At 37.4% G+C, this 8,857-nt stretch overlaps 1 non-coding gene across 1 annotated transcript; it reads right to left on the bottom strand.

Moving 5' to 3' along the window:
* Window positions 1-3,575: 3,575 nt before the first annotated feature.
* LOC123392256 lies at window positions 3,576-3,766 on the bottom strand. Its single transcript, XR_006606968.1, has one exon. It is a non-coding gene; the product is annotated as a U2 spliceosomal RNA (small nuclear RNA).
* Window positions 3,767-8,857: the final 5,091 nt, after the last annotated feature.

Below are 8,857 nucleotides of genomic sequence, written 5' to 3'. Positions count from 1 at the left end.
GCTTGTGAAATTCCCTTTGTTGTATCATTAGACATTCACATATTTGAAAGGTGGGTTTTTTTTTTTTTCTATTTGTACAAACTAGTAAGCTCCAAAATGTGAAATGTACTTCGCCCAAGAAGCAGGGCAAAAATGCAACAGAATGAAAAAGGTATTAATTTATGTGAACATTTTTCATACAATTTTACACAATATTCAGTACTGAGTTTGTACCTCAAACTTCTGGTTGTCATGTAGTGCAAAGTTGTAAAGCCAATGTTTAAAGGCACAAACTATAGTAAGAATAACATTTTTTTGGAGTGCCTGCTTCATGCTAGGAACTTTATACACATTATTTCTAATCCTCACAGTAACACTGCTCAGGACAGGTACTAATAATTGTAATTTAATGAGGAGACAATGACACTAGGAGAAGTTAATGGATTTCTTGAGGTTATGCAGCTAGTAAAGGTTTGCTCCCAGACTTGCACTGTGGGCACAGAGACATCAGACCTCATGCTCTTTAGATCAAGCCTGTGTGTTATGCATCATTTTACAAATTCCCTCTTCCCTTTAGTAGAGCAATTTTTGCACCTAAATGTCAGGTTGTTGTTTTCCTACAAAAGATGCTGAATGTCCTTCCTGATGACCAGGGTTTGAATTTTGACTCTACAACTTATGACTTTGTAACCTTGGGCAAGACTCTTACTGTGCAGGACACTTAATTTCTCTATCTGTAAAATGGATACAATAAGCATACCAATGCTATAACATCACTGTTCAGATTAAATAGAGTAAGAAAAATTCAATTACTCTAATAATAAAACTAAAGGAAATTTAGAGGAAAATTCAATCCAAAGAAATATAACTAATAGTCAATATAAGCCAAAATTTCTTTATCATCTCTTTCCATACAGTCTAACATGTATAATAGGCCTCTACATACTTTACCTTATTTCTCTTTTCTCTCAAATCTTCACAATTAAATACCTATTAATTAAGAAAACCCAAAATAATTCCTTTGTTGATACAATCACTAATAGATTCATTCATTCATTTATTCATTCGTTTTTTTAACTTATAATGTTTATTAAGCAGCCACTACATACTAAACCTGGAGCTAGCTACTCAGAATATAGGTATAAAAGACCCAGTTTCTGTCCTCAAGAAGACAATTTTCTGGTGGGGAGTAGAGAAAGCAACTGTTTATATTCCAGGGTCACATTTGCTATAGTAGGGTTTAAACAGTGCACTGTGTCAGTCCTATGCACTGACTGTCTGGCTCTTAAAAGCTGATACCTCAAATGAGATGTGATGGATAAGTGGGAGTAAATCAGGCAAAGAAAGTGAAGGAGAGGCAGAGGGCATTGCAGAGGGAGAGAGCAGTGTGCACAAAGGCGCAGCACCATTAAAATGCAGGACACCCACCATTAACTGCAAGTAGTTCAGGCTGGTACAAGCACAGGGCACAAAGACAAGTGACAGGTAGTCTACAGAGGTAAGCTCAAGCTCCAAGGACCCAAATTATCAAGTCCACAGTTAGTTCGTTGTACTCAAAAGAGATTATGCTCTGGAGAGAATAGGTGAGCAAGGGTAAATCTAAAGGGTGTACAAATGACTAGGGTCTTCTGAGTATTCTAATCTAGGAGTCATTTTAATTTGGTGAGTTGAACTGTAGCATGTCCATTGTCCATGCCATCAGCTGGAAAACAGTTAAATGTCAGCAAGCTTACAAAACAAGACCTGCAGGGTTTAGTAAGAAGGCAATTAAGAGAAGAAAATAGACATAGCGGATTTCATAATAAAATTTTTTTAATGAATGAACAATACTGCTGATTATGCTAGCTACTAGGAAGGAACTTTGCTAAAAGTTTATGTGATATTTATGAGATAAACTCCGCCAGGTTGAATGATATCACCATGGTCTACCTACATCAAGAAATAAGTACCACAGAAGAGGAGCCATGCAGAGTAGTGACAAGAATTGCCTTTCTTGAAACATTCACAATCTCTTGTACCTGCCTCATTGAAGCATGTCATTTCTCAAAGTTGGAATACATATAACTTTTGGCTCAAGTGCATTAGGCCTTCATTTACCCAAAGTAAATGCTAATTTGAAGATCTGTCTTGTAAACATATTGCAATTAAAAGGAATCATTCTTTTGAAAATTTCCTGTACAGCAAGATCCCCAGCCTAGCCTAAATTTGCTCACTTGGAATTCAGTTGTTTCTTTCAGTCTGTTAGGTACCATTCCACAAGGATAGTGCTTGTGTGGGGGCAATGGGTAGCCTTTGAGAAAGAATCAATACAGAGGAGACAGGTAAGTCCTACTGAATGTCAGTGTAACAATGTGCAGAGGCTAGAAAAAAAGCAAAAGGATACTTCTGACTCAGATGGTCTTTTGGTCCAGACCCCATGCATTTCTTACAGAAAAGGGACTGGGGTGAGGACAGGTCACTAAAACTAAAAATTGAGAGAACTGTTTGCATAAACATAATCTTGATCCCTTGAAAACACAAAATGGCACTGATTTGGCACTTAAAATCCAAGTCACCTGATATCTAGAGTTTTTACCATGCACCATGTACTGTTCCAAGCATATTTTAAATCACTGAATCCTCTCAGCAACCTTATGAAATAAATATTGGTTTTATTCACAACATTTTAAGTAAATTGCAAGATAGGTTAAGAAACTTGTCTGAGCTCACACAGCAAGTAAGTGGGAAAGCTGGGATTTGAACCTAGTCGCATTCAGCCTCCAAAGCTGTTAACCATTGTGCAATTTAAAGGAAATGGGGAGTTTTTCTCTATGAGTCCATCTGCAAGGGTCCCAGGGCATGGTCATCATTTGCATTTGTGTGCCTCATGTGGGCTTTGCACAATGAGAAACTTTGTTTCAGGATCTGAGGTGCATGACTTCAATAGCCCTCAAACTCAACTTGGACCAGGGAATGCAACACTGGAGTTGGAGGGTAAGGGATTTGAGGGAGCCAAAGGGTTTATCACAAGCAGTAACAACGTGCACTGGAAGAGAGGAGAAAGATCAAGTAAATCGTGTTGAGAGTGGTATTCATGAGTCCACATTGGGAACCCCCTTCCCTTCCTCTCTGAGATATGGGACAGATAGCAAAGGAAGTCTCCCTATGGAGGGAGGACAACAGTCAGGAGATACTATTCATGAAAAAGTAGGATGATCCAACTTTGGGTGGGGCCTGAGAAACATAGAACATGTTTGCAATCATTAACTATAATTAATACTAGTGTCCAAAAATTCCCAAATGATCTCATATAGCTCACTTCAACTGTAAAACACTAAAAAGAAGTACAGTGAAATTGTGAGATGATCCAACAAGTTCCGGTGGAACTTGGTCAAGAGTTCTCTCAAATCTCAACTTCTTTATATCCCAATGTAACAAATAGGAAGTTTTGATATGCAGGAATATAGCAGTTATTCTTTAGCTTGTAAAGTTTAAAGTTAAGAACCTCAGGAATAACAGATTAATAGCATCCCAGCTTATGACTCAGACCTATTTATGAAATTTGATTTTTTTTTTAAACAAACTCTGTTATTTGCCACTGTGTCTTTTAACCCCCAAGGGGGTGCACCATTCCTGGAAGTACTACAATACCAGGTCGATGTGTGGAGTGGATGGAGCAAGCTCCTATTCTATCTCCCTGTTCCAAAAATCTATTTAATATATTGTCCTCAAATAGAGGATGCATTAGCTATTAAGCTGATAAGAACAGACATTACACTTGATCTTAGCCAAAAGGCCGAGAAGCAATTGAAATTTGATTTTTAACCATGGATGTCCTAGGTCTTTCTTTCAGTACTGTTTTGCAATAGTAATGTGACCAAGACCATATGCCAAACTAACACTTCCATCATAAATGGGGCTTTAGGTCTTATACACAAATGAGATAGATGATTCCATCTCAATTAAATGCAATGTAATCATGCATGATGCTGGTCTAACAAAGGAAATCAAGCTTGGCAAATCATCCCAGAAATAATAGAATTTTAAAATAAAGGTCTAAATTTTTCAAAATAAAAATAATTTTAATTCATCCCAGGTAAAGTTTTTCATAAAGCATAATATTGTAGAAAACAAAAAAATGACACATAGTATCTGTAAAATCATAAAGGTACAAGGCCATTTTCCTAGAAGAAAAATAATAACTGGAACAAGGTTGAAGAATTCTCTTTATGCGGTATTCTCAGACAGCTAGCTACCCTACAAAGTCCTACTTAACCTGTTTCTGGGTGTCAGAGACTTTATATCTGTTATCAGTTGGGTTGAGGAAACATTCTTTTTTTATATATATATATTTTATTTATTTGACAGACAGAGATCACAAGTAGGCAGAGAAGCAGACAGAGAGAAAGGAAGGGAAGCAGGCTCCCCGCCGAGCAGAGAGCCAGAGAGCCTGACTCGGGGCTTGATCCCAGGAGCCTGGGATCATGACTGGAGCCTGGGATCATGACTGGAGCCGAAGGCAGAGGCCTCAACCCACTGAGCCAACCAGGCGCCCCTTGAGGAAACATCTAACAGTACCCTCCTACTTGCATTTTTCTACAGGCTTAAGAACTTCCTGGTCAGGTAACTGATTTCTTCTTTGTACTATGCAGAGATGTAAAATACATCTCCACGAGTCAACAGTAGCATCATAAATACTCTATTATGGGACACTAATGAAAGGCACCGCCACGGTACCCACTGCGCTAGCTTAGCAGAGGGTTCATCAAAGAGGAATAAATCAGTCACTGTTAACAGCTGATTTGTAGTACTTAACATGTAAAATATGGTCTGTGTCATATATACAGCTGCAGATCTCCTAATCTACTGGTAAACTGATACACATATAAAATAACCAGTATATTAACATCAGACTGTGCCCACTTCATTTATGTTCCCTGACCTCTCTATGTGCAGATAACAGCTGAAACTAGGAAACTACCTCTCTTGGCTGAGTAATGTCCCTCCCACATGGGCCCTGAAAAACATAAGTGAACTTAGCAGGTTCAGGATGGAGATGGCTGCAAAGTATTCAGAATAATGGTGGCTTAGGCAATTCCCCTGCAAAAGAGCCATTTGTTATTCTAACAACAGACTCCTTGCTTAGAATATCAGCTGGGTGAGCCTGGTGGTGGGTATTATGGAGGGCATGTATTGCATGGAGCACAGGGTGTGGTGCATAAAAAACGAATTTTGGAACACTGAAAAAAATTAAATTAAATTAAATTGAAAAAAGAAAAAGAAAAAGAAAATCAGTTCAGTGATCACTTAGACAATGCTGAGTTGTGCAGATCAATAGTTACATGGTTAGAGCTATGTTGGTTCCCTCTGGACCCCTTACTGAGTATTTATTTATTCCATATTCAGCCCCCATCCCCTACAAATCACAGCCAAAACAGTTTTCCCCAAGCCTGGCATTTCACAGAAAGAGAGTCTCTTTGGGAACCTAAAGAATAAAACTCAGTGGGGAGTTTAGCCTCTGGCTGCTTTATAAAATAAATACTTCAACAAAACCATTTACATAATGAAACTGTATCATCCATAAGAGATTCAGGAAATTATATCAAATGAAGCTGAACTATAATTTAAGGATATGTTTTAGGGAGTAGATAAGTGAATCTTCTTAATCCACATAGTTTTATATTTTGTTCTTTTTTTGGACAAAGATCTCTTCACTCAATTTTAGAGTGGAGAACACTCATTGGAAAACAACAGCTGTTTGCTCTTGCCTGTATACCAATTTTCATAATTTATCTGGAGCAGCTTTTAAAATTTGTGGCGCTTTTTTCATTCTTTAACCTTGTCAGTCACATACTTGGTTAACAAGTTGGTAGATGATTGGAGCCTCAGGGATACCTATTGTTACAAAACAAAAGAGGTATCCGAGAATCACTCTGAACTTCTCCCCTTAAAACTGAGCTGTTCTTTGGTGAGTGCTGTGAAGTGTGTAAACCTGGTGATTCACAGACCTGTACCCCTGGGGATAAAAATATATGTTTATAAAAAATAAAAAATTATATTAAAAAAAAAAAACTGAGCTGTTCTTACTTAACTTGAAGCATGGATTTATGTTGTCACACACTTCGCTATGCCCTGCCAGAAAAAGGCAGCTCTGCACTCATAAGCACTACTATGCATTTGCTGGTGCTTGTGCTAGATTCCAGAACCTTTGGATATTATTCAGTTTGTTCCTTTTTGGAGACTGCCAAAGGAATGTTTTGACATAATTCAAGAAAGGCAGTCAGAAATTTGCATTCTGAGTTTTCTGCAAATCATAATGTAATTTCTTCGGAGTTCCCTGGATCCTTCTCTTTAATTTTTTTTAACATGGTCTCTTGATCAACAGGAAATTTCTTTGAGGTTGGAAAAACTCAGATTAAAATAAAAGAATAATAGAGTTTTAAATCTTAATGAATAACATAATGAATACTCTGATGTCCAATAAACATTTTAATTAATTGCTTTTATTCTTATTTTCTAAGAAGCTCTTGCATTTCCAGAATCCTAAGTGATTTTGGACCATGCTCCCTCAACATTATAGCTGTCACCATTGAACATTTATTGGGTACAAGGCACCATAATTACTTGAGTTCTGAAACTAATCAAGGACCACTTTATGGAAATGAATAACCATACCTAATTAGCACATAGTCTCCTTTCCCTACTCCCAAACTGAACCACCTGCTTTGGGCTACTGAAAGGTCCCAGAGAGTCTTTAATCCTTATTTTCTGGGTAAGGGCATGACTAGGGGTAGTTGATTGTTTTTAAAAAAAAAATTACTGATGTCATATTATTAACTGCATTTGATAAGTATAGACAGCAATTTCAGTGGGTCATACCCAAGAAGAATCTGCATCTAGTATTCATCAAATATGATGAATAGAAGAAGCAAATACAACTTGTCCTGATATTTTCAATAGCTTCAGAATTTCAACTCACTTGAAGATATTTCTCTGATTACTCTGGTATCCCAATAAACAATGTAGGTGGGCTCTAGGTCTGGACCCATTATCCTGATTATATAGTAAGGATAGGCTAGGTTATGCTGTCATAAAAAAGTAAACCAAAAATCTCTGTGACCTGGCACAATAAAGGCTCCTTTCTTGCCCAGGGCAATTCTGACACAGGTCAGATGTCTTCTCAAGGAAGCTGCCCTCCATGCAGTGTCTTATTTAGTGATCCAGGTTGTTTGGATTTGCAAACCTGCCATAATAATGTACAATTTCCAGACCACTTCAGTAAGGGAAGAAAGAGGTGAAGAGGCTCCCACCAGTTCTTCAATGCTTTGGCCCAGACTTGATAATGGTCTTACAAACCATTGGTTAGAAATTTTCCTGTGCCCTAACTACAAAAGGTCTGTGAAATGTGGAGGAGTATATAGATGTTTGGGGAACAATAAACATCTCTGTCCAAATGATCTGAAGCATAGGCTACCGGTATGTCATAATGCTAAGAGGTAGATATCACTATTAATCTAACCTTCGAGATGATAAAAATTGAAGCACAGAAATGTAAGTAACCTTTCCAAAGTCACAAAGTGGTTCAGTCAGGGATTAAATCCAGGTAATTTGGCTCTATAACCCACAATTCTAGCCATGACAGTGTGCCATTTGCACAGGGTCATTATTAATTCTCTGTGGTTTTGGCAAACCATTAGATTTTTCTTAGTTGTCTCATTTGCAAATTAGGGAAAAGGCTATATCTATCCATTGGACTTTACTGATCACAAATAAAGTCACATATTGTGCAGATGGAATTTTTACCATTTTTGAAGTGTATTACATGCCAAGGATGTTGTATTTTTTTATGAACTATAATCCCCAGAATAGCCCAGTAATGAGGAGGGTGATAATGACGATGATGATTAGGATGATATCTGACATTTACTGAAAACTTAATACCATTCTCTACACATTTAACATAAACTATTCCATTGAATCTTCATTAAAATACCATGCTCAATTTTATACTCTCTTTACAAGCAAAGAAAAGGATGTTCAGAAGATGTCAAATAATTTTACCAAGGCCAATTAGGTGACAGAGCTAGGACTCAAAACCCTGTCCTCATTTCTACTACACTGCTCTGTATCCTACTGAATGAGCTGTGTAAGAAGTATTTAAAAAATGAAAATACTATGTCAACTTAAGTTATTATTACTTATTAATTTTTTTTATCTGTGGTAAAATTTCTGTTTTTACTTTATCACTCTAACATTCTTCCCTTACATATATTGCCTCATATTCTGGTCTTTTTTGATAAACAAATGACAGGAGTAGAAATTTCTTAAGGATTATAACTGGCCCTTTGGCTTAGTCTGTAGTTCCCACAGCATGCCTCACAGTAGTAAGAGTTTAATAAATGTTATCAGAGTTAAATTTAAATACTGAGTAGAAATATGAAGTTTTGGTAATCGCGTTATGCCTTTATACATAGTTCCAGGTATAAGCTTTAGCTGCTCTCTTTTCCTAGTCTGCTTTTAAGACAAGACGGTTCTTTTGCTCATCATTTTCTCATTCCTTAAAAAATCCAGTTAGTATGCATATCTCCGGTACTATTTATTGGGAAACTGGATCCTTGACAAGCCTCATATTGCTTTCTAGTAAACACATACTCTTTATATCCTTAAAGGATATCTTTTGTATTCTCTATTTTCTATTTCCCTTTCTCTAGTAAAAATAATAGTGCATAGGGCACCTGGGTGGCTCAGTGTGTAAAAGCCTCTGCCTTTGGCTCAGGTCATGATTCCCAGGGTCCTGGGATCAAGCCCCGCATCAGGCTCTCTGCTCTCAGGGAGCCTGCTTCCCCCTCTCTCTCTGCCTGCCTCTCCGCCTACTTGTGATCTCTGTCTGTCAAATAAA

The sequence above is a fragment of the Mustela putorius genome, unplaced genomic scaffold (genome assembly GCF_011764305.1).
Source record: "Mustela putorius furo isolate JIRA1106 unplaced genomic scaffold, ASM1176430v1.1 tig00000480_pilon_pilon_pilon, whole genome shotgun sequence".
NCBI lineage: Eukaryota > Metazoa > Chordata > Mammalia > Carnivora > Mustelidae > Mustela > Mustela putorius.
The sequence above is the reverse complement of the archived record's forward strand: the minus strand, read 5'-3'. Positions and strand labels throughout refer to the sequence as shown.